Source organism: Phyllobates terribilis, unplaced genomic scaffold (genome assembly GCF_046119375.1).
Source record: "Phyllobates terribilis strain yellow unplaced genomic scaffold, ASM4611937v1 Scaffold_2__4_contigs__length_985480577, whole genome shotgun sequence".
Taxonomy (NCBI): domain Eukaryota; kingdom Metazoa; phylum Chordata; class Amphibia; order Anura; family Dendrobatidae; genus Phyllobates; species Phyllobates terribilis.
In genome coordinates, this window is record NW_027362762.1 from 749633610 (window position 1) to 749656976 (window position 23367).

The window sequence follows — 23367 nt, forward strand, 5'->3', positions numbered from 1 at the left end:
GCGGTGTTGCTATCAGTGTGTCAAGAGTGGGAGAAGAGGGTTGCATTGACAATCCAACACAATGGGCAGCACTTTGAATACATTTTATAAGTGGTCATAAACTTGTAAAAAACTCATGAAAGAATAAATTTACGCTAAAACCAAGCACACCATTGTTCTTCTTATGAAATTCTCAATAAGTTTGATGTGTCACATGACCCTCTTCCCATTGAAAAAAATAAAGTTAGATCCAAAATGGCAGACTTCAAAATGGCCGACATGGTCACCACCCATCTGGAAAAGTTTTCCCCCTCCCATATACTAATGTGCCACAAACAGGAAGTTGATATCACCAACCATTCCCATTTAATTTAAGTGTATCCATATAAATAACCCACCACAATGCGCAGCAATCAGAAAGCTGGTCAAGTGTAAGATCGCTTAAAAATATATACACCTAGAAGTGACTTTTAAACAAACAAAATAATTGTCTCCCACTGCAACAAAAACTGCGAACTATACAAAGAAATCTCTATTCCATGATGTCAAACATGTCAAAAATCCTCCCTATCCAGTGTTAGGAGGTGTTCAGAAGCCATATTTTTGGTCTGTGTACAGCAGATATAACAGACTATTAATCTACATACCTTTTATATCCAGTTTGAGAGGGTGGGGGGGGGGGAATTGCAACATGTAATAGTCTGTTCTGTTTTACAAACCAAACTAGTGTTAGTCACAGAACGCAGCTCCTAAACCAGTCTGAACACCGAGCCAGCCAGGTCCACAATTTGTTTTTCGAGGGACAAGCTGTAGTTTTGAATGACACCTTCCATTTTACCATATGACTTGGGAAAAAAAAAAATTCTGGGTGCCATGAAATGGTGAGAAAAAAACAAAACAAAAATTCTGCCACTGTTTTTTTTTTTTTGGGGGGGGGGGGGGCTGGGCATTGTTGGGTAAAAAAAAAAAAAACACGGAATTTCACAGGTCTGTATTTGTTGTAAGTCGGACATTACCTGGTAAAACCTGTCCATTTATAATAACCACGGACAAGATAAAGGTCGCCAACTCACATCAGGACTACAAGATCCCAGATACATCACATTAATGTAGTGTACTTAATTATATGTACCAAATGACCAGCTGGGTATCTATGTAGGGTAGGCAGGGCAAAAAGTTTAGAACAAGGATGAATTCTCATCGCCACACAATAAAAGAAAAAAAGAATAGATCTACCTGTAGCCAAACATTTTTGTATCCCTGATCACAGCATCATCGACATGACGTTACTGGTAGTGTTGAGCTAGTATGTTCTATTAACCCTTTCGCTGAGTATGCTCGGGCCGAGCTCCGAGTATTTACAGCTGCTCAGTGATATGGTTGAATCGCTCCCGTGTGCATGATTTGCAACTGTTTGACAGCTTTATTACATGTGAGGAATGTGTAAGAAATAGACCGGGACGTCAGACGCATGCACACCGCTGCGTGGAAGAATCACATCTAATTTCCGGGGAGCCCCCCCCCCCCCCCACAGAATCTGAGACCATCACCACGTGGCACAGGTTTTGCTATCACTTATCCCTTTTATTTTAATAACTGTTTATGCATATATATAAATTGTCTCTTTTATAATATCTTGTATATCTTTTGTAAACACTGCCCCCCTTTTGGGAGTAAATCATTATTATTTACCAGTTTCGTTCTTCTTGTCCTATGTCGAGCAAACACGTTCCTCACCCGCTAATTCACGTTACCTAACGGGTACCCGATCCACCTGTTAAGCGATCGGTGGTGGCAGTATACCAGTATTTATGTGATATTGTGGTTTGAGGGTGGCTGGTCGGAGGTATATATACGTTCCTGGAAGGAACTGGTGGTATATATACGTCCTGTCACATCACGTGCCGCAATAGTCGACATAAATTAGAGCAGCTGCACCCGTACTTATCCTCGGTCAATACAGTGTGTGACCAGCAGGATAAGGGGGCGCCAGAGAGCTGCAAGGTCTGACCCAAAAGTGGTTTTGTTTTCCTGACAAATTGGTAGTGTCAAAGTGTGCATGAAATAGACATTCCTCTCATTTAATAAAACTGTCAAACAGTCGCAAATCATGCACACGGGAGCGATTCAACCATATCACCGAGCAGCTATAAATACTCAGAGCTCGGCCCGAGCATACTCGGACAGAACATACTCGCTCATCACTAGTTACTGGTATTAAAAGGTAACTTCAAATCTCAGAGAAATTGGAGACTCTGAGAATACAAACTAATGACAACCTTTGACACACTCAGTGCAGGAATGAATGTGTTGCATGGATTTGTGTCTTTCTATATCAACTAAGGAATGTGCTCCTCAGACCTTGTGGGATCATCACAGCCATGGACCAGACTTCAATCACAGGACAATAAAACTTTCATACTCATTTATAAACTGGTCCAATATTTATGGCCACAATAAAACTTTCATACTCATTTATAAACTGGTCCAATATTTATGGCCACAAATGTTTATCCTTCTCCCATAATGAGTTCTGCTTCATGTCACTTGTCTCATCTATTGCATTATTTCTCGGTCTTGTTGTGTATAAATGTGACTTCAGATTTTGTGTTATTCTAAGCCTGATGAAGAGACCCGAGTGGTCTCAAAAGCTTGCAATTTGTTACCATCTTTCAGTTAGCCATTAAAGGGTATCAACCACTGAAGACTCAAATTAATTATTTTTCTAGATTTTACAAGCATTTAGGAATTGTATCTATTAAGATGAGACCACCCACTAACCGCTTCCAGACTGCCCACTGTACATAAACGTCGGCGCTGCCTGGGCTCTGTGCAGCGCCTACGTTTATGAACGGTCGGTGGTCCCGCAGCCCTCAGGACCCCCAGGGTCCTGCAAGCGCAGCGGGTGCGGTGCAGAGCCACAGCTCTGACAGGGGACATCATCGGGACCTGATTGGATCAGGTCCCAATGATGTTAAGCCCTTTGCCATCTTCTATATGCCGCGATCTATAGTGATCGCAGCATTTAGAAGATAGTGAGAGAAGAGTGGGTCGTCTACTTACCTCTCCGACGGTCCCCTGATGTCTTACAGGACCTGCCGTTGTCATGGCAGCCGGAGGTCACATGAATGCCTCCGGATCTGCCATATATAGTGTCCTGCTAGGCTCAGCCTGCAGCTGAAGTCTAGCAGGAGACAGACTGTGAAACTGTCAGCAAAGCTCTCATGCAACGCAATACATGTCTATTGCATTGCATGAGAACAGTGATTAGAAAAATAAACATTAATGTCCCATACAGGGACTAAGTAAAAAGGTAAAAAAAAAAAGTCTAAAAAATGTTTTCAAACTGTTAAAAAAAAATAATCACAAAATAAATAAAAATAAAATATTAAACCAATAAATCCGTATATTTATGCAAAAACAAAAAAAGTACACATTTGGTATCGCCGCGTCCAAAACAACCCGATCTATAAAACTGTCACACTAATTAACTCCTTCTGTGCACACCATAATAAAATAAATAAAAAACGGAGCAAAAAATTATGCTTTTTCATCATATCGCCAAAGTGGAAAAAAAATGCGATCAAAAAGCAAAATGGAAATAAGAATGGTACCGCTGAAAACGTCATCTTGTTCCGCAAAAAAAAGCCGCCATACAGCTCCATCAGCCGGAATATAAAAAAGTTATAGCTCTCAGAATAAAGCGATGCAAAAAAAATATTTTTTCTATAAAATTGTTTTATTGTGTAAAAGCGCCAAAACATTAAAAAAATATAAAGTAAGTGTAGTATCGCTGTTAACGTACTGACCCGAAGAATAATGCTGCCTTATCACTTTTACCACACGCAGAACGGCATGAAAAAAAACCTCAAAAAACAATTCCTGAATTGTTGGTTTTTGTTAATTTTGCCTCCCAAACAACGGAATAGAAAGCGATCAAAAAATGGCACGTACCCAAAAATGGTACCAATAAAAATGTCAACTCGTCCCGCAAAAAACAAGCCGTCACATGACTGTCGGCCGAAATATGGAAAAATTATAGCTCTCAAAATATGGTGATGCAAAAACTAGATTTTGCAAAAAAAAAAAAAAAGTGTCTTTTTTTAGTGTGTGACAGCTGTCAGTCAAAAACCCAATCTAAATCTGGTATCTCTGTAATCGCACCGACCCGAAGAATAAATGTAATCTCATCCCTTATACCGCACGAGGAACGGCGTAAAAAATAAATAAAACCAATTCTTCACCTGCTACTGATTTGTTTATGTCCCACAAAGATCACAGTAAGGCTCTGCTCACATTTATCCTGCGCTCTGCACTGAGCACTTACACCAGAGTTTCAGTGTAAATCTCTGAAATATGTGATTCAGACGGAACCCATGACGGAAGATTCCCTGTAATGAGGCAGATATAGACCACTGTGGATGCCATCTGGCCTGTGATCCCACGGTGTCAGTTTTTTTAGGCGTGCATAAAAGTGCGGTTGGCCACAGTTTTGTGCACTTCTGAAAAAGGACACCGCTAAACAGAGGCCAGACGGAGTCCAGAGTAACTCTGCAGCCTCATTACAGTGAATGGATGCCGCAGGGGTTTCATCTGAATTACATCACTTGGAAATTTAGATGGAAACCCCGATGTAAGGACTCAGCCTAGAGCGCCGGATAAATGCGACGTAAAATGTTCCCAAGAAAAGCTTCAACTCAGTCCTCAAAAAAAGCTAGTCCCCACTCAGGTCCGTCATCTGTTAAAAATATAAAGGACTTCCAAGTTACTGGTAGCAGAAAGGCTCTGGAAAAGCGAAATGGCCCTTGCCCCCCAAAAGAAATTCAGAAAATTTTGTGCTCCCAAATCCAAATGCCTATTGTACAATAATTTGTTCTCCAATTGTCAAATAGTGCTCCGTCCCTCCCAGATCTCACCATATGGCTGAGCGGTACGATACAGCCACATATGGGATATTGCCACTTTTAGAAGAAATTGTGTGACACATTTCGGCACCATTTTTACCCATTGCCCTGTGTGAAAATGTAAAATCTGAGGGTAAAACATTTTTTTGTGGTAAAAATATAATTATGTTTTCTTCACTGCCCAATGGTATAAATTAAAAAATACTCACTACTTCCCTAGATGAATTCCTTGAGAGGTGTAGTTTACAAAATGGGGTCACTTGTGGGGGTTTCTGCATGTCAGCGACTCTTCAAATGTGACATGGTGTCCGCAACCTATCCCAGCCAACAAAGCTCTCCTTTCTCTTCCGAACCGTGCCGTACACCAAAACAGTGGTTTTCCTCCACATATGGGGTATCGGCGTACTCAGGAGAAATTGCACAGCAAATTTCATGGTGCAATTTCTCCTGTTACCCTTATGATAATGCAAAATTAGGGGATGAAAAACATTTTTTTTGGGAAAAATGTGAAAATTTTATTTTTACGGCTTAATATTATAAACTTCTGTGAAGCACCTGGGGGTTCAAGGTGCTCACCACACATCTAGATAAGTTCCCTAAGGGGTCTAGTTTCCAAAATGGTGTCACTTGTGGGGGGTTTCCACTGTTTAGGCACATCAGGGGCTCCCCAAATGCAACATGGCGTCTGCTAATTATTCAAGCAAATTTTACATTCAAAAAGTCAAATGGCGCTTCTTCCCTTCCAAACGCTGCCGTGCGCCCAAACAGTGGTTTTCCCCACATATGGGGTATCGGCGTGTTCAGGAGAAATTGCACAACAAATTTCATGGTGCAATTTCTCCTATTACCCTTATGATGATGCAAAATTAGGGGATGAAAAACATTTTTGTGGGAAAAATGTGATGTGAAGCACCTTGGGGTTCAAGGTGCTCACCACACATCTAGATAACTTCCCTAAGGGGTCTAGTTTCCAAAATGGTGTCACTTGTGGGGGGTTTCCACCGTTTAGGCACATCAGGAGCTCTTCAAAAGCAACATGGCGTCTGCTAATTATTCAAACAAATTTTACATTCAAAAAGTCTAATGGCGCTCCTTCCCTTCCGAACCCTGCAGTGCGCCCAAACAGTGGTTTTCCCTCACATATGGGGTATCAGCGCGCTCATGAGAAATTGCACTACAAATTGTGTAGACCTTTTTTTCCTGTTACCCTTGTGAAAATAAAAAAAATGGGTCTAAAGTAACATTTTTGTGAAAAAAAGTTAAAAGTTCATTGTTTTCTTCCACATTCCAAAAATTCCCGTGAAACACCTGAAGGGTTAATAAACTTCTTGAATGTGGTTTTGAGCACCTTGCGGGGTGCAGTTTTTAGAATGGTGTCACTTGTGTACTGTCATAAAGGCCCCTCAAAGTCACTTCAAATATGATGTGGTCCCTAAAAAAAATTTTTTGTAAATTTTGTTGGAAAAATGAGAAATCACTGGTCAACTTTTAACCGTTATAGCTTCCTAACAAAAAAAAAATTTTGGTTCCAAAATTGTACTGATGTAAAGCAGACATGTGGGGAATGTTATTTATTAACTATTTTGTGTTACATATCTCTCTGATTTAAGGGCATGAAAATTCAAAGTTTGAAAATTGCAAAATTTTTGATTTTTTCACAAATAAACGCAAGTGATATCGAAGAAATTTTACCACTATCCTGAAGTACAATATGTCACAAAAAAACACTCTCAGAATCAGCGGGATCCGTTGAAGCGTTCCAGAGTAATTACTACATGAAGTGACAGTGGTCAGAATTGAAAAAAATTGGCCTGGTCACAAAGGCAAAAACAGGCTCTGGTGCAAAGTGGTTAAAGAAAAGGGAATTTTTCTTTTTACCACTTATTTTTTCCTTGCCATCTGTCAAGATCCATAAGGCTATGTGCCCACGATGCAGAAATGCTCAGGATTTTTTCCTGAGCGTTTCTGCATCTCCCTGGCAGAAAAAAAACACATGTGGATTGTACATGCGTTTTCCTGCCAGGGACAAGCGGATGTGAAGCGTTCTTCACTTGCATTTCCGCATGCGGGTTGACAAGCGCTTTCCCAGGGATTTTAGCATCACTTGGAAAGTGCTTGTCAACTTGGTCACACTATATAAATCCATGCAAACAGCATGGATTTACATAGTGTGACCCGAGAGAACATCAAAAAATAAAAAATAAATCTATACTTACCTTCCGATGGCCTCCGGAGTCTAGCTTCACCGTCCTGACTGCCGGCAGATCGCGGTACACTGAAGGACCTGCCGACATCAGCGTCGCGTGACCAGTCACATGCCTATGACGTCAGCACAGGTCCTCCAGTCCATCGCGATCTGCCGGCAAGTGAAGAGAAGGAGACCGGGGGCCGTCAGAAGGTAAATATATATTTATTTTTTTATTCTTTTTTTTTTTACAGTTTTCTATGGTACCCGGGTCCGGAGGAGAGTCTCCTCTCCTCTAGACCTGGGTAGCATCCGCACATTAGAACACATGGAATGCGCATCTACATATACAGTGATGCGGAATCCATGCGATCTAATGCAAGTCAATGGCAGCGAAAACACAGCACTTCCGCAACATAATTGGTAGTGCTGCGTTTTTTTTCCGCAGCGGAAATTTCCGCAGCATGTGCACAGCACATGCGGATTATCATTGGGGAACATGGCAGGCCTTCTACCATGCGCTTTTTAAGCGTTTCTGCAACGCTTTTGCCGCTGCGGAAAAGCTTAAAAGACATCGTGGGCACACAGCCTAACTTATTTTTCTGTTGACAAAAGTAAAACGGCTTGTTTTTTGGCTGGACAAGTTGTAGATTTGAATGGCATCATGTATTATACAATATAATGCACTAAAACATGGGAAAGATTCCAAACACGTCTAAATGCTGAAACAAAAATGCAATTCTGCCATCATTTCTTGGGCTTTGTTTTTACGATCTTCATTGTGCAGTAAAAATTACCTGGAAACATGCAATACCAAACATGTATTTTTTAAGGGATGAAAACAAATTCAGAATACAATAAAAAATATATATTTTTTGCTGTGTGAGCCAATCTGAGACCCACAATATCCTTATTTTCCTGTTGATGGGGCTGAGTGGGTGCTTTATTTTTTGCGCAGTGAACTATTAATACCATGTTTTGTTTTAAGGAGAGGTGACAAAACAATTCTGAAGTTTAGTTTTTTTGCTCTCCTTAGTGTTTACCAACTGGGTTAATTAAGTCCATATTTTAATAGATTAGACTTTTACAAGTGTGCCAATATGATAACCATTTTCCTTTATTTTTAATGGGGGGGGGGGGGGGGCATATAGACTTTTAGATTTACATTTTTTTAGCCCACTTGGGGAAATTCACCTGCGATTGATAGCTTATACCATATACTGCAATACCACAGTACCTATAGTACAAATCCTATTGAGCGCAGCTGATGGCCGAGCTTCACATGAAACTGAAATGGCAGCAAAGGAGGTCTTAAGCAGACCCCTAGCTATCATAGTACCCCTTCAGTTCCCCACAATCACTTCACATGGGCACCGGTGTACATTAAATTTAATGCCGCTGTCAGAGTTTGAGTTATTTAAATGGTTAACATTTGCAGCTGGCGCAAAGATGTTTCATATAGATCCTGGCTCTTCACTTTAGCTGATACCTGCCACGTATGGAGGGAGCACAGCTCCTGAACAGGGCCAGTGTCAGCACCCAGGCAAGTGCCGGGGCCCTGAGCAAGTGGGGGGCCCACTCACCATCAGGCACCCCGGCGCTATGGGACTCATGACACCGGCACCGCACCGCTCCCCCACCCCCCGGGCACAATACTTACCTCTCCCCGTGCCTCTGCAACAGCTCTGGTCTCTTCCGCGGCTGCTGCACTGTAACGTCTCAGGTCAGAGGGCGAGGTGACATCTTTACACCGAGCACTCTCTCCTGAGCCGTCACAGGCAGCACAGAGCAGGAAGACACCGGCACGGGTGAGTGGTCCGGAGCAGCGGCAGCAGGTGAGAAGTGGTGAGTATTTGATTTTTTTTTTTTTTTGTATGTATGGAGGCATGGGGCATTATATGGGGAGAGAGGGGGGGGGGGAATAAGTGACATCCTGCATGGGGAGAGAGGGGGGGAATAAGTGACATCCAGCATGGGGCATTCTATGTGGGGGCCGGTATCCTGCATGGAGCGTTATATGGGGGCCAGTATGCTGCAATGAGGACTATACTGTCCGGTCTGCACTGTGAGTTGAGAGAATTCACCGGTTTCTGAGCTATTGCAGAATTTACAATAGGTATCGCTCATGTAATGTAAGAAGTGAAATCTTCGGCATTGATATATACACTGCTCAAAAAAATAAAGGGAACACTTAAACAACTGAATATAATTCCAAGTAAACCAAACTTATGTGAAATCAAACTGTCCACTTAGGAAGCAGCACTGATTGACAATCAATTTCACATGATGTTGTGCAAATGGAATAGACAATAGATGGAAATTGACAATTATCAAGACACCCTCAATAAAGGAGTGGTTCTGCAGGTGGGGACCACAGACCACATCTCAGTACCAATGCTTTCTGGCTGATGTTTTGGCTAATTTTGAATGTTGGTTGTGCTTTCACACTCGTGGTAGCATGAGACGGACTCTACAACCCACAGAAGTTGCTCAGGTAGTGCAGCTCATCCAGGATGGCACATCAATGCGAGCTGTGGCAAGAAGGTTTGCTGTCTCTTTCAGCGTAGTGTCCAGAGGCTGGAGGCGCTACCAGGAGACAGGCCAGTACACCAGGAGATGGGCAACAACCCAGCAGAAGGACTGCTACTTCCGCCTTTGTGCAAGGAGGAACAGGAGGAGCACTGCCAGAGCCCTGTAAAATGACCTCCAGCAGGCCACAAATGTGCACGTGTCTGCACAAATGGTTAGAAACTGACTCCATGAGGGTGGTATGAGGGCCCGACGTCCACAGATGGGGGTTGTGCTCACAGCCCAACACCGTGCAGGACGCTTGACATTTACCACAGAACACGTGACAGACATGACAGAGTCTGGAGATGCCGTGGAGAGCGATCTGCTGCCTGCAACATCCTTCAGCATGACCGTTTTGGCAGTGGGTCAGTAATGGTGTGGGGTGGCATTTCTTTGGAGGGCAGCACAGCCCTCCATGTGCTCGCCAGAGGTAGCCTGACTGCCAATAGATACCGAGATGAGATCCTCAGACCCATTGTGAGACCATATGATGGTGCGGTTGGCCCTGGGTTCCTTCTAATGCAGGACAATGCCAGACCTCATATGGCTGGAGTGTGTCAGCAGTTCCTGCAAGATGAAGGCATTCAAGCTATGGACTGACCCGCCCGTTCCCCAGACCTGAATCCGATTGAGCACATCTGGAACATCATGTCTCGCTCCATCCACCAACGTCACGTTGCACCACAGACTGTCCAGGAGTTGGTGGATGCTTTAGTCCAGGTCTGGGAGGAGATCCCACAGGAGACCATCCGCAACCTCATCAGGAGCATGCCCAGGCGTTGTAGGGAGGTCATACAGGCACGTGGAGGCCACACACAATACTGAGCCTCATTTTGACTTGTTTTAAGGACATTACATCAAAGTTGGATCAGCCTGTAGTGTGTTTTTCCACATTAATTTTGGGGGTGACTCCAAATCCAGGCCTCCATTCGTTAATAAATTTGATTTCCATTGGTGATTTTGTGTGATTTTGTTGTCAGCACATTCAACTTTGTACAGAACAAAGTATTCAATGAGAATATTTCATTCATTCAGATCTAGGATGTGTTATTTGAGTGTTCCCTTTATTTTTTTGAGCAGTCTATATTTCTCTGCCATATCTGTGCATCATGATTTGTAATATGTGTTAAAGGGGCCCACTGAGACTTTCGCCCAGGGCCCACAAAAACCTGGAGCCGGCCCTGCTCCTGAGCTACCCCTCCACATGTGAGTACCCCTTGCCGGAACGAGAGTATTACATCATTTCATGGGAAGGCGTTAAAAATATTATACATTTTATTCCTTTTGTCGTAACACTTATAAATATATCGTAATTTTTTCCATAGGGTCATAGACAAACCTCAAAAGTCATAAAAAGACAGTTTTTGCTGAATAGAGAATCCATCAGCAAAAAAAAAACACAAAACAAAATTCATTTGCAGGCATAATGGTAAGCTGCATGTAAATAGCGCTGTAAACGTGTTCTCCCTGTACCGGAGGAAAATGCAATTCTATTCTCCCTGCAGCCACTTGCTTCCAGTCACCGCTTACTACACTTCAGATTTGATAACATCAGTTTTATCTGGTGCAGATCTCCCAGTCCTCCGAATGCTGAGCTCTGTATAACCTGAACACCACTGATTGACAGCTTTGTATACACTGTGCATAGGCAGAAAGCTGTCAGTGGAGGAGCTGGGGTTACATAAAGTTGATGAATATAGAGGACTACATGGCAGCAGGTTTACTGGCCCTTTAGTGATAATCTGCTAACAGTGATTTTATCAAAATTACAGCAATCAGCGCATTAAGTAACATCACTGGAAACAGGGTCGGTCTCTACATGATGCTGCTCTCAGATTAGGTGTCAAAATACTTTAAGGGGTTGTCCAGTACTTTAGATTATTCCCCCGGGGACATTAAGGATTTTTGTAATTACCTTACGTTGCAGATACTGCTCACAGGCATCGTGTGACCCCCGGATGCAGCCGGCTCGGACGTCACGACAAGTGCTGGCAGCAGCCGGGGGTCTTCTGCATTCCACGGTGGATGCCAGGCTGTGGGCCGGATTACCCCCCCCCCCCCATCCCCCGCGCGCTCTGCCTCTCCCCATTTATTGGGAAAGCGCGCGGTGGATGCCGGGTGTGACACGGGGGTTAACTTTGCCCACAACCCAGCAACCACCGCGGGGACCCCAGCGCTGAGTCACGCCTCACTTGTCGTGACGTCAGAGTGGGGTCCCGTGATGCCCTAGAGCGGCCAGTTATAGCGCTGCTCATAGGCAGTATCTGCAACGTAAGGTATTTTCAAAACTCCTTAGAGGCCCCAGGGGGATACATTGGGGGTAATATAAAGTAATGGACAACTTCTTTAAGTACTCCTAAGGGTAAAAAAGTGAAGCATTTTTTTTTTTAAAAAAGGAAAAAAGGAAAGTGTAGGTGCCAGGCCTGACACCTAATATTTTTTTTTTGCAAATCACACTGAGTTAGTCAGTGGGTCCAATAGATTGAGAGCCATGCACACCGTCGAATGTCTCAGCTATTGGAAGATTGGTCAGGAGATCTGCACTCATCAGGCATGTATGGCATTGCCCTTTGTATCTGTTTGGGAAGCTGTTAAATGTGCATGGCATCTAGCAAAAAAAGCCATTTGACATTGTTCCATAAAACAAAATAAAGCAACCTTACTTCAATTACACAGAATTGCAGAAAACAGTTCTACCAACTTGTTCCCATATTACAGATAGCCAATGCCGATGACAGCAGACATGGGAGAAATTTAGATTCCAGCATCTACTGTATCATAGCTAGAACCTATGCTGCTGTAAATGGCGCTTTATGTTAAGGGATTTAAGACAGCAGCAAGAGTATTAAAAAGTTGATCTCACGTGTAGAGGAAGCAATTTTGACAATTAGTATACATTAGATAATTACTAAAGTGGCCAAATACCATTTCCACGTACAGTCAAGTAAGGCCAAAGAAAGTCAAAGGGTCAGCTCTTTTAGGGCTCATTCAGACATCAGTTTTTTGCATTCTGAGTCCTATCTATGATTTTTATTATCGTCTATGAGGCTGTTCACATGTACGTGTATTTCGCATACTGAGTGGTCCTCTCAACTTCACGGAGACCAGTCTAATTTCAACCACGCTCACCAATGCAAGTCTGGGTCCAAGAAAATAAAAGGCAGCACTTGGATGCCATCCATGTGCTGTCCGTTTTTCAATTTTTTTTTTCTATGAGAAGGTTGAGGGACTGTCAGTTCCCCATGACAGTAAATTCTGATGGTAAAGTGACAGTGACCAACTGATGACACTGATCAAAAATACTTCTGAAACCCATACTTTTCTCGAATGTGAGAAAGTATGACATCTGAATGAGGCCTTATTCTAGTGGGAGTACCTTCCCAGAAATATAATCTGACACGTCAGTAACCTGCATTGGCAAGCACCAGGTCACAGATAAGAACACCTGTTTTCATACAAGAGATCCTGCTTTGTAGAGATGTAAATTGCACTAAGTTGAGCCAAGGTTCATATTGTTAATGAACACCAAAACCCAAGTCACAACATAGCAGGCTTGTTTCCCGCCTGAGCACGGCTTGTAATAGTGATGAAGGGGTTTTCTATGACTGTATAATAAAAAGGCTGTTTATTCCTACCTTACTGACCTTCCACCAGGTGTCATGTCATTGTTCTCTTTGGTCACCTACAGTGTCAAGACATCTCCTTCATAATGACAAGACGTCACATTGTGAAAAACAGGAATAGTGAAGTATATTGGAAAGCTTCTTTGGAGGACCTTAAATCCCCTCTAAGGGCTTTTTCAGTGTTTTAGACAGCACACAAATGCAACACGGATGGTACTCATGTGCCATCATTTTAAGGCACATACTCCATTTCAGACGGCAAGTTTAGTCCACAAATTGGACAAGCTTAGGATACGTCAGCTTTTTGTGGACCGTTGGTCCTTAAAACATTAAACGTGACAAGAGCCAGATTATAGTGATGTGCCCGTGTTAATAGTGCTGCAGACCATCACATGTCCATGTGATATTCATTTAAAAAAACAGATGGTACACGATAAAAAACAAACATGTGAATGACTCTTAAAGGGAACCAGACACGCTGTACATGCAGGCTGATCTGTGGACAGCATGGTGTAGAGAAGGAGAAGGTGAGCAGACTGGTCTATGGCACTGTGTGAAAGGATTCAGTAGAACTTGTTTTCTTCATTGAAAACTCTGGTGTTTGTATACATACGTGTCCAGTGGGTGGTCCTACTATTGACTGACAGCTGTCTCCTCAAGAACATTCATACAGGGACCAATCACTGGACTCATATGCATACAAACATCAGGGATTTCGATATTTAAAATGGGAGGCTAAGGGGGTGTGCACACGGTGCGTTTTTTTTTATGCCTCCAAAAACGCATTGCACACCTTATTCCAGCATTTTCTATGGGAATTAGCAAGATCTGTGCACTTGGTCTGGAATTTTCCTGACAGGATTTCATTTGCATTAAAAAAAAATAGAAAAACAGCATGTCCATTCTCTGTGCCGATTTGCCTGCGTTTTTTCTATACAACACGCAAAAAAACGCGCAGAATTACCGCTGTGTTTGACGCCAAGAGGTGCAGAACCGCTGCAGAAATTTCTGCAAGCAATTCCTGATAGTGCACACATAACCTTACTGAAACTTTTCCCACAAAAATGTATCAATCTGATCAGCTCCTCCTATTCCATAGCACCATCTGCAGATCAGACACCATTGTCAACATGAGAGGTCCCTTTAAAACATGCATGACTGACAAAGGTTTGGGTTATTTTAGTGGAAACCAGTGCCAGTTATATTCTTGTGACTCCTAAACAGCGATATCAAAAAGTTATTACATCGACCTGGGCTGTAAAGAAAATTCCAACAACAACATTGTGGAAGTATTACTTTTGCAATCCCTCCATAGGATCTTCCAAGTGGTAAGAAAAATAAATAAATACCAGATATGAAAATTTCCATCAAATTCTAGACATCAGGATGTTTCCACCCCTGACAAGACATATTTCAGCAATGTCACCCGCTTCCCGAGTTTAAAACCAAGTAACAAAAAATTAATCAAAATGAGTGGACACAAAAGGTACTAAACAAGCATATGGAATCAGTCTGAAAGGGGCAGCTGGGGTTTACACACAATAAAAGGTTTTGTAAGTTTGTAAATTCTTCACTGTTTGTCCCCATAATCACAACCACATGTTGACAGTATATAGGAGGATCATCATCCATAGTTGAATCTTAAATGGGTATTCCATTAGAAAATTAACTTCTTAGATCGGCTGCTAAAATCCCCACCGATCACCAGAATGGGGCACCTATTCCCGCTACAATGGAGCGGAAGAGCGCATGCTCAACCGCCACTTCATTCATTCACTATGGGACTGCGAAAGTCCTAGAGAATGAATGGAGTAGCCAACCATGCGCACTGCCGCTCCACTGTAACGGGAGTAATGACCCATTCTCGTTATCGGTGGGGGTCCTCAAGTGCACAGTCCCAAATCAATCTAAAAAATTATCACATCATATGGATTTGTGATAACTTCTTTGAACCAGAATATCCCCTTTACCATGCACAAGCTGTACGATTCAGATGAGACTCACCTGAATGCCCATTCTCTCTACACTGACTTATGATTTGGCAAATATCAAGACTGTTAGAAACCTAATATGAATATTTATTTAAAGCCAAATTGCAAACACCAATGTATTGCTCATGAATCTGTGGCTCACCAACTGCTGAAAAACTAAAGTGCTGACTGACAGGACATGCTGAGAGTTGTAATTTTACAACAGCTGGAGGAGGAGGGAGAAGAACATTGTTTTAAAGAGTCAGAACAAGTAACATTTTTGCCCATGTAAAGCCTAGAACCAAATCATTTTTGGCCTCGGTTTTTACCTTTAGGTCTACAGCCACATTCCCATCTACATTCATGGCTACAATGCAGGCATGCCACTCTCCACAAGGAGAAACGTTACCCCTTAAACCTCAGTCCAGAGCCTCTCACCTAACCAAATCAGTTCTCATACTCTGCACTGATGAGGGGCAATACCCAGAAACACCGTGTCTACAAATTGAGATTCTGGTTTGGCTATTATCCTAAGTCATATTGCAAGGCTTGTTAAAGGGTCGATTGTGACTTGTAGGATTGCTTCCAATAAGTGGCGCTATAGAGTTTAAGTCCTCTTTCTCTCTGAAGAGGCAATTTGCACATGAAGTATAAGCATGGCATGCAGCGCTGTTTTTCCAGTTCAAAAGGAAACTAACAAAGCTCAATCCCATTTTTAAACAGATTTTTCCCCTAATAGAGGTGTACACAAGAAAAGCTTTCGGTGTATATGCGAAACGTGTCTGAAGGGATCCACCTGTCAGAGGTCAAAAGAGTGCTGTCCCCTGTCTAGGATACTTAAAAAGGGGATATAAACCAGCCAGGCTACACCACTACAGAATGAGGTCTCCAGTGAAAAACACATACAACACAGTAAATAATTTTTTTCATTTAGTTTATCTTATGGGACACTGTTAGACGATTCATGCTGCCCAAACCTCAGGCAGCATGAATCGCAGCCTGCTGCATGACGAAGGCCTGGTATATTCTCTAAAACATTACAGCATTTCAGAGAAAATGTACTTTAAAGATCTGGAGACTAGTCCTGCTCCAGGTGATTTAAAGGTCTCTACATCGCATGCATAGGTACAGGGAGAGACCTGTCAATCACCTGCAGCAGTGCAGAGAAGAGCCAGCAAGGAGCAGAACCGGACTAAACATATATCCGGCTATGGTCCCCAGCCAGACAGTCGAAGTATATTTCCTCTGAGATGCCCAAGCGTTCCAGAGCATACACCGGGCTGTAATTCATTATACCTGCAGTTCAGACAGCATACATCACCTGACAAGATCCCTTTAAACATGATAGTCTATTGATAAAAGATGGCATCATATGCGGATATGGCTGTAGTTGTGAAGTCATCTGATTGCGGAGCCCAGTCATTAACTCTAGCAGTCTTCTTGGGTCTACAAGCCCAATACACATTTAAGGGAACCTGTCACATCCTTTTACAATATTAAACTCCCCCCACTGTCTTGCTAGAGATGCAATGTGCATTACTAACATTGTCTTCTCAAGCAAAACTTTCAACTATTTATCAAAAAAAAAAAAAACACAACACTTTTTATCCTTTGTTGATTGCATCCCATACCTTTTCAGTCATAGGGGTGAAGCTTTCTATCCTTCCAGGTCACAGTCCTCTTCAAATTATTCACACCCATCGCAGCCTGACTGCCTGGATAGCCCCGATGTCACAGCAATCACCCAGTAAATTTCACACTTGCACACAGACTATGAGGTGCAAGCACATGCGCACTGAATCTGGGTGTACGTCCCCAGCTGCATTTCATATCTGCGCATGCTCTGGAGCCACGGTGAGTCAGTGGCTAGGTGACATGCATTGTGATCGTGCACCAGGGCTGTGGAGTCGGTATAAAATGGACCAACTCCGACTCCTAAAATCTTTAATAAATTGGGTACAGTAGTTCAATGCAGTTTGTGGGGAATATTTTTTCATAAAAAATTGGGAAAGTTATGAAGTGTCCTATAAATGTCTGTCCTATTCCTGATCTAAGGGTCTAGACTTTTAGCTGAGATGAATCTGTGCTACAGTAAATTTAGCACTTAAACATGAGCCATGTATGAGGGAGTCGGAGTTGTGGAGTCGGAGCCATGGAAGGTTTGGCTTACCGACTCCACAGCCCTGCGTGGCACTCTGTTCCCACGACTCCAGAGCATGTGCAGATATGAAATGATGCTGGGGACGTACACAGATTCAGCGCGCACACATGGGGACCTGATATTTTGCACTTGTGCGCTGACTTTACAGGGCGATTGACTGGATAGCACCAATGCCATGGCAATCAGGCTGCAATGGGCGTGAATAATTTGAAGAGGTCCGTGACTGAACGGATAGAAAGCGCCACCCCAATGATTGAAAAAAGGTATGAGATGCAGTCACCTTAGGATCAAAAATGCATCACTAGCAAGACATTGGGGGCAGTTTAATATCGGAAAAGGACGTGACAGCTTCCTTTTAAAGTAAAGCTGTCAGAACTTGACGATGAGAGCAAATCACTGGACACGTGGCTGACAAAGGCTTTAAGAGAACCTGTCAATGAGATTCCTGGCAGTGGTCTCCCCTCTCTCTAATGAAAACACAAGAATGCCTGCCCTATTGCTCACGTGTATGGGGATGTGAGAAGAGTTAACTGTCTGCAGAATTTATATAATTCTCCATTGGGGTTCGCATCAGAATACTATTTTTCACTGCATTAGTGTGACCCTAGCCTAAAACACCAATATAACTGGAGTGGCAAGGAAAAAGTAAAGAGGAATTTACACCTAAAGATCATCGTGAAAGAACTTTCCTAGAAAAGTTTCTTTCCCAATAGTCTAAAAAGGCTGCTAGTCAGCAGATGAGCAAAACGCTTGATCACTGGGTGAACTGTTCAGCAAAGACCACTGTTCTTGTCAGCAAATTGTCCTGTGTGATGTGGACAAGAGCTGCTGAGAACAATAGTAGCCTATGTACGCTGAACGATTACTGATCCGCGGACTGCCTGTGTAAACAGGCTCTTAAATGTTAACGCACCTTCAAGCCGATTTTGTTATTTTGACATAGTAAGCATATGAAGAAAAAAAAAATTAAAAAAAAATAGTACCCCTTTAAAGTGATATCATTATAACAGAGGTAACATCCATCATGGTCTCTTGACCATTAATTAGACTGAACATCAGTCTTAGGTTCTATGGGTTTAGAGGTTACAAAAGGTACTATAACTCTTTAAATCTGGAAAACCTACAAAAGAAGCTGGAAAATAGAAAGTGATTGTGGAAAGAAGAAAATGAGAAGCTAATTTAACCATAATCAAATGTGTTGTGCACCTTTGGTGCCATTTTTTAATTAAAGAACTCCCATCAAAGTGTTTATCCTCTTAATATATAGCAATCATCATATTATATAGCTCTGTGTACTTACAATTGCTCATTTTGCCTTTCTACCCAGTTAATTATTCTGTTTTCCATTAGGTCTATGACATCACGTGATTAAAAACTGACTAGCTGAATTCTTCTAAGCTCTATGTAGAAACTGGACGTCTCATTTTCAAATATGAGTCATAAGTCACTGCAAAGGGCCCTGGCAGGGAGAGCAGGTGGGTCAGGAACTTAAAGGGGCTGTCCAGTACTTGGACAAGCCCTTCCTGATCTAAATGTTTGGCCTCAATAAAAAAAAAAGGTCTATATTCACCTCCTGTGCTGGCACCATTCCAGAGGTGTCAGCACTCACAGGGCTCCCCTGCGGTCGTTGTGACACTTGACCCGGCAGCCATTCAGCGCTGGCGTCACTCACTGTTCCTGCCTTCAGACAAATCGAACATTAACAGGAAGTCTGGGCTGCAGCTGATCTCAGACTTCCTCTTCATGACCAATCCGACAGGAGGTGGAGACAGTGACGCCAGCGCTGATTAGGTGCCGGGGTCACATGTCACAACAACCGCACGGGAGCCCTGGGGAGATCAAGTGTCGACACGGGAGGAGAGTATAGCCAAGTGAGGGGTATGAGAAGGAGCTGTCCAAGTAGTGGACAACTTATTTAAGAGGGAAATTATTTTTGCAGGGAAAATAGGCTTCCTGTTTCTACATAGGGCAGGAAAAAAAAAGAATTTACTGTGTAGAAAGAAAAAATAACCAATTGTAAGTACACAGTGCTGTATAATATGACCAATATATTAAGAGGGTAAAAACTTTGAATTTGATAGAAGTGCTTCTTTAAAATGGATCTCTCACCAGGTTTTTGCCACCACATCCGGGAGCAGCATGATGTATGGGCATGGACCCAGATACCAGTGATGTATCATTTACTGGGCTGATTGCTGTAGTTTTGATTAAGAACTCATAATTTGCTGCAGATCTAGCAGTACTCTGAATGCGGAGCTCCGTATATCCACCACCCACATCACTGATTAGCAGCTTTCGGCCTATTCACAGTGAACACACAAAGCTGTCAATCAGTGGTGGGGGTGGGGTTACACAGAGGTCATGAAAATGACGGACTAAATGGCAGCAGATTTACTAGCTCTGTAGTTATAAAATCTTTGTTTTATAGGGAGATTATCAAAACTACAGTAAGTGACATGCTGCTGGAAACACAAACTCTGCCCTTATGCTGCCTTCAGATTAGGGGACAAAACCCTGGTGACATTCCTTTTAAAAGGTAACCTGTCAACAGGTTTTCCCAATATAAAGTACGGCCACCACCTTTAAGGCCTTTTACAGTATTATAGTAAGATGTATGTATGTCCCCAAGCCCCTCTGTGTAGCACAAAAAAGACCTATAAGGCTGTGTGCCCACGTAGCGTTTTTCAAGCGTATATGCTGCGGAATTTCCGCAGCGTAAACGCTTGAAAAACGCATGTAGATCCGCACCCCATGGTCCCCAATGGCATTCCGCAATGTCAATGCCCATGCTGCGGATTTTTCCGCAGCGTATATGCTGCAGTCAAAAATCCGCAGCATGTTCATTAATTTTGCGGAAGCGCAGCGGAATCAATGTGCGGATGGTACCCAAGTCTGGAGGAGAGGAGACTCTCCTCCAGACCTGGGTACCAAAGAACCTGTAAAAAAAAGAATAAAATAAAGTTTATACTTATCTTATGATGTTTTCCCTCCGTCGCGCTGTTGTCTGAAGGACCTGCCACGTCATTGAGTCATGTGACCCACCACATGACTCAATGACGTCACCGCAGGTCCTGCACACAACAGCGTGAGCCGCTCAAGCCTCCGGACGGGGCAGAGAATGCATCAGAAGGTGAGTATAAAGTTTATTTTTTTATTTTTTACCATTCTGAACAAGTTGTCAAGCACTTTTCCAAGTGATGCTTGGAGAAGTGCTTGATAACCCGCATGCGGAAATGCATGCAAAGACGCCTCACAAACGCTTCTACCTGGCGGGAAAACCGCATGTAATATCCGCATGCGATTTTCCCGCCAGGGAGAAGCGTAAAAAATATGCTTCAGGTCCGCAACGTGGGCACTTAGCCTTAGGCTGTGGGCCCATGATGCATTTTTTAAGCGTTTCTGCAGAGGCAAAGACGCAGCAGAAACGCTTAAAAAACGCATGGTAGAAGATCTGCCATGTTCCCCAATGATAATCCTCATGTGCTGTGCACATGCTGCGGAAATTTCCGCTGCAGGTTATCATTGCGGAAAAAAATGCAGCACTACCAATTATTTAGCGGAACTGCTGCGTTTTCGCCGCCATTGACTTGCATTAGATCGCATGGATTACGCATCACTGTATATGTAGATGCGCTTATACCCACAGACGGCACCGTCCGGTTTGATGGGCGTCTCAGGTCGTGATCCGACGCCTCACTCTTCCTACAATCACTGTCCTCCTTCCTGGCTTTCTGTGGATGCCGCGTTCTACATCAGCCAACAGCATCTCCCAAACCCACTCCTGCAGACACTCTGTTGTACACTGCTGAGGTCAGAGCTAAGTACTGTAATGTGTATACACCGGGTAAAGCCAAAGAGCGCAGATGATGCAGAAGTAAAGCAGCCAGCGCATGCACATTACAGTACTGGGCTCTGCCCTCCGAAGGGAAGGGAGAAGTGCGCCTGTGCAGGAGCACGATTGGGGGACTATGTGGATGAAGTAGGACAGCGATTGTGAGCAGAGGAGAGGCCGGATCAAAACCAGAGACGCCCATCGGACCAGATGGTGCCGTCTGTGGTCTATTTTGTGCCTTGCAGAAGGAATTGGGGCCATACATACAGAATACTAGAATACTGTCAGAGGCCTTAACAGGTGGTGGCCGTACATAATATTTGGGAAACATGGTGACATTACCTTTAAATGCATTTAATTAGGGGCAAAAAAAAAAATTGCAGATGGGATTTTTTACAAATTTTCCACCTTTTGCCCTCAATAGCTTCAGTGTTGCACTGGCTATTGCTAGCTGCAGAATGAGTTAACTGAGAATCTGTCAGTGACCTTATTCAGACAGTTTGACAGTTAATAACAGTCTGAGCTCCTCTCAGCTGATTTATGATCTCACATATCAGAGTTCAATTTACAGGAGGAGAACAGACAGCCTGGAAGAGCAAAACAATGTAAATTTTTAATGAAACCCAATAGCAAAAATGGTTTTAATCCCTGAATACATGCATCAATGATAAAGCCGCCCCAAAGGTGGAAAACCCCTTTTACACAAAGGTTACCGGCCTGTCGCCCCACAGACAGGTGGCCCTGCGGCCTGTCGCCCCACAGACAGGGGGCCCTGCGGCCTGTCGCCCCACAGACAGGGGGCCCTGCGGCCTGTCGCCCCACAGACAGGGGGCCCTGCGGCCTGTCGCCCCACAGACAGGGGGCCCTGCGGCCTGTCGCCCCACAGACAGGGGGCCCTGCGCATCAGATGTGCCCATATTAGAGCAGAGACATTGGCAGCACACTGTCGAGCAGTCAGCTGTCACCGATCCCCATACCCCGGGCTGCAGACACTGTGTGCAGGGGTGGCAGTGCCAGCAGGCATTAGAGGTGACACCGGCAGTGACAGCCGCCAGCCACAGGCTGCACTAGGCCCGGCAGTTACTACTTACATGTCCGCCGGCTTCCGTCTGTATTCTATAGCGAGGACTGAGGCCCGGGAGAGCCCGGAGGACGGCAGCAGCGCCGGCTACAGGGGCGTGCAGGCCGCCATTTATGTGCAGTGGTCGGAGGCCTGGAATTGCGGGCAGGGCCTACATGGCTCTCGCTTATTTCCCCCACCCACCCCCTCCAAATCACTCCACCTCAGTAATGGCGTTTGGCAGAAAGCAGAAGAGAAGAGGGAAGGGGGAGGAGAGAGCGAGCGGGAGAGAGGGAGGGAGCCGGAGAGGAAATGCCGGCCGCCGCCAGCTGCCTCCTCCCTCTGAGCGGCGCGGCGGGCAGCCAGGGGTTAAACGGCGAGAAGTAAAAATCTCCGGGGTCTGAGGAGCAGCAATGGCTCCGGGAGGAGGAGGAAAAGGAGGAGGAGGAGTGGTGCGAGCTCATCCCCAGTCAGCCCAGACAGGATGGGGGAGAGCGGAGACGTCAGCCATTTTCCTTTACACTTCATCATGTTATAAAGAAGGGAGGCGGAGAGACAGAACGTTATTACATGTCCCGTAGCCCCGGCATTGTCAGTCCCACACACGGCGGCCATGTACTCACCGCCAGCTAGTGAGCCGTCCTCCCCTGCTGGAGAGCCCGCGGAGCCGGCGCAGGGACACACATGTGAGGCGGCCGCCGGGGTCCGCGCAGTAACGTCCAGTCGGTTGATATAGCGGGCGGGCGGCAGATCCTCTCCTTCCTTTATATCCTCCCCCACAACTTGAAAGGCATTAAAACTTCTTGGCGTTGCCTCCCGCGCCGGATTTTCTGCTCCCCTTGGAGCCCGGGCGTGCAGTGAGCGGTTGATGTCGGCGGGCGCTCCGTGTGCTGTCCGCCCGCTGCCCGTGTATGCCTCTTGTATCCCTGGCTTCTTCAGGCTCGCAGTGTCTCTTTTTGGCCGGCGGTGCGTTTTTCCTGCGTCATGAGCACTAGCAGCAGCTTCAGCTGAGCGGCTCCTCCTCTCCCACCATCAGCTACAGCAACCACCTCCTCTTCCTCTCCATGCCCGGACATACACAC

General features: G+C 44.3%; 1 protein-coding gene across 4 annotated transcripts in view; it reads right to left on the bottom strand.

The window, feature by feature from the left end:
• USP9X (ubiquitin specific peptidase 9 X-linked) overlaps positions 1–23367 on the bottom strand; it is a 123267-nt gene extending 99900 nt beyond the window's left edge. For 2 of the 4 annotated variants that reach the window (XM_073667273.1, XM_073667271.1), the window contains exon 1: positions 22909–23366. The gene's annotated coding sequence lies outside the window, so the exon portion shown is untranslated. Of the gene's footprint in view, positions 1–22316; positions 22615–22908 lie in introns of those variants that run through there. The other 2 variants (XM_073667274.1, XM_073667272.1) reach the window with 2 other exon arrangements.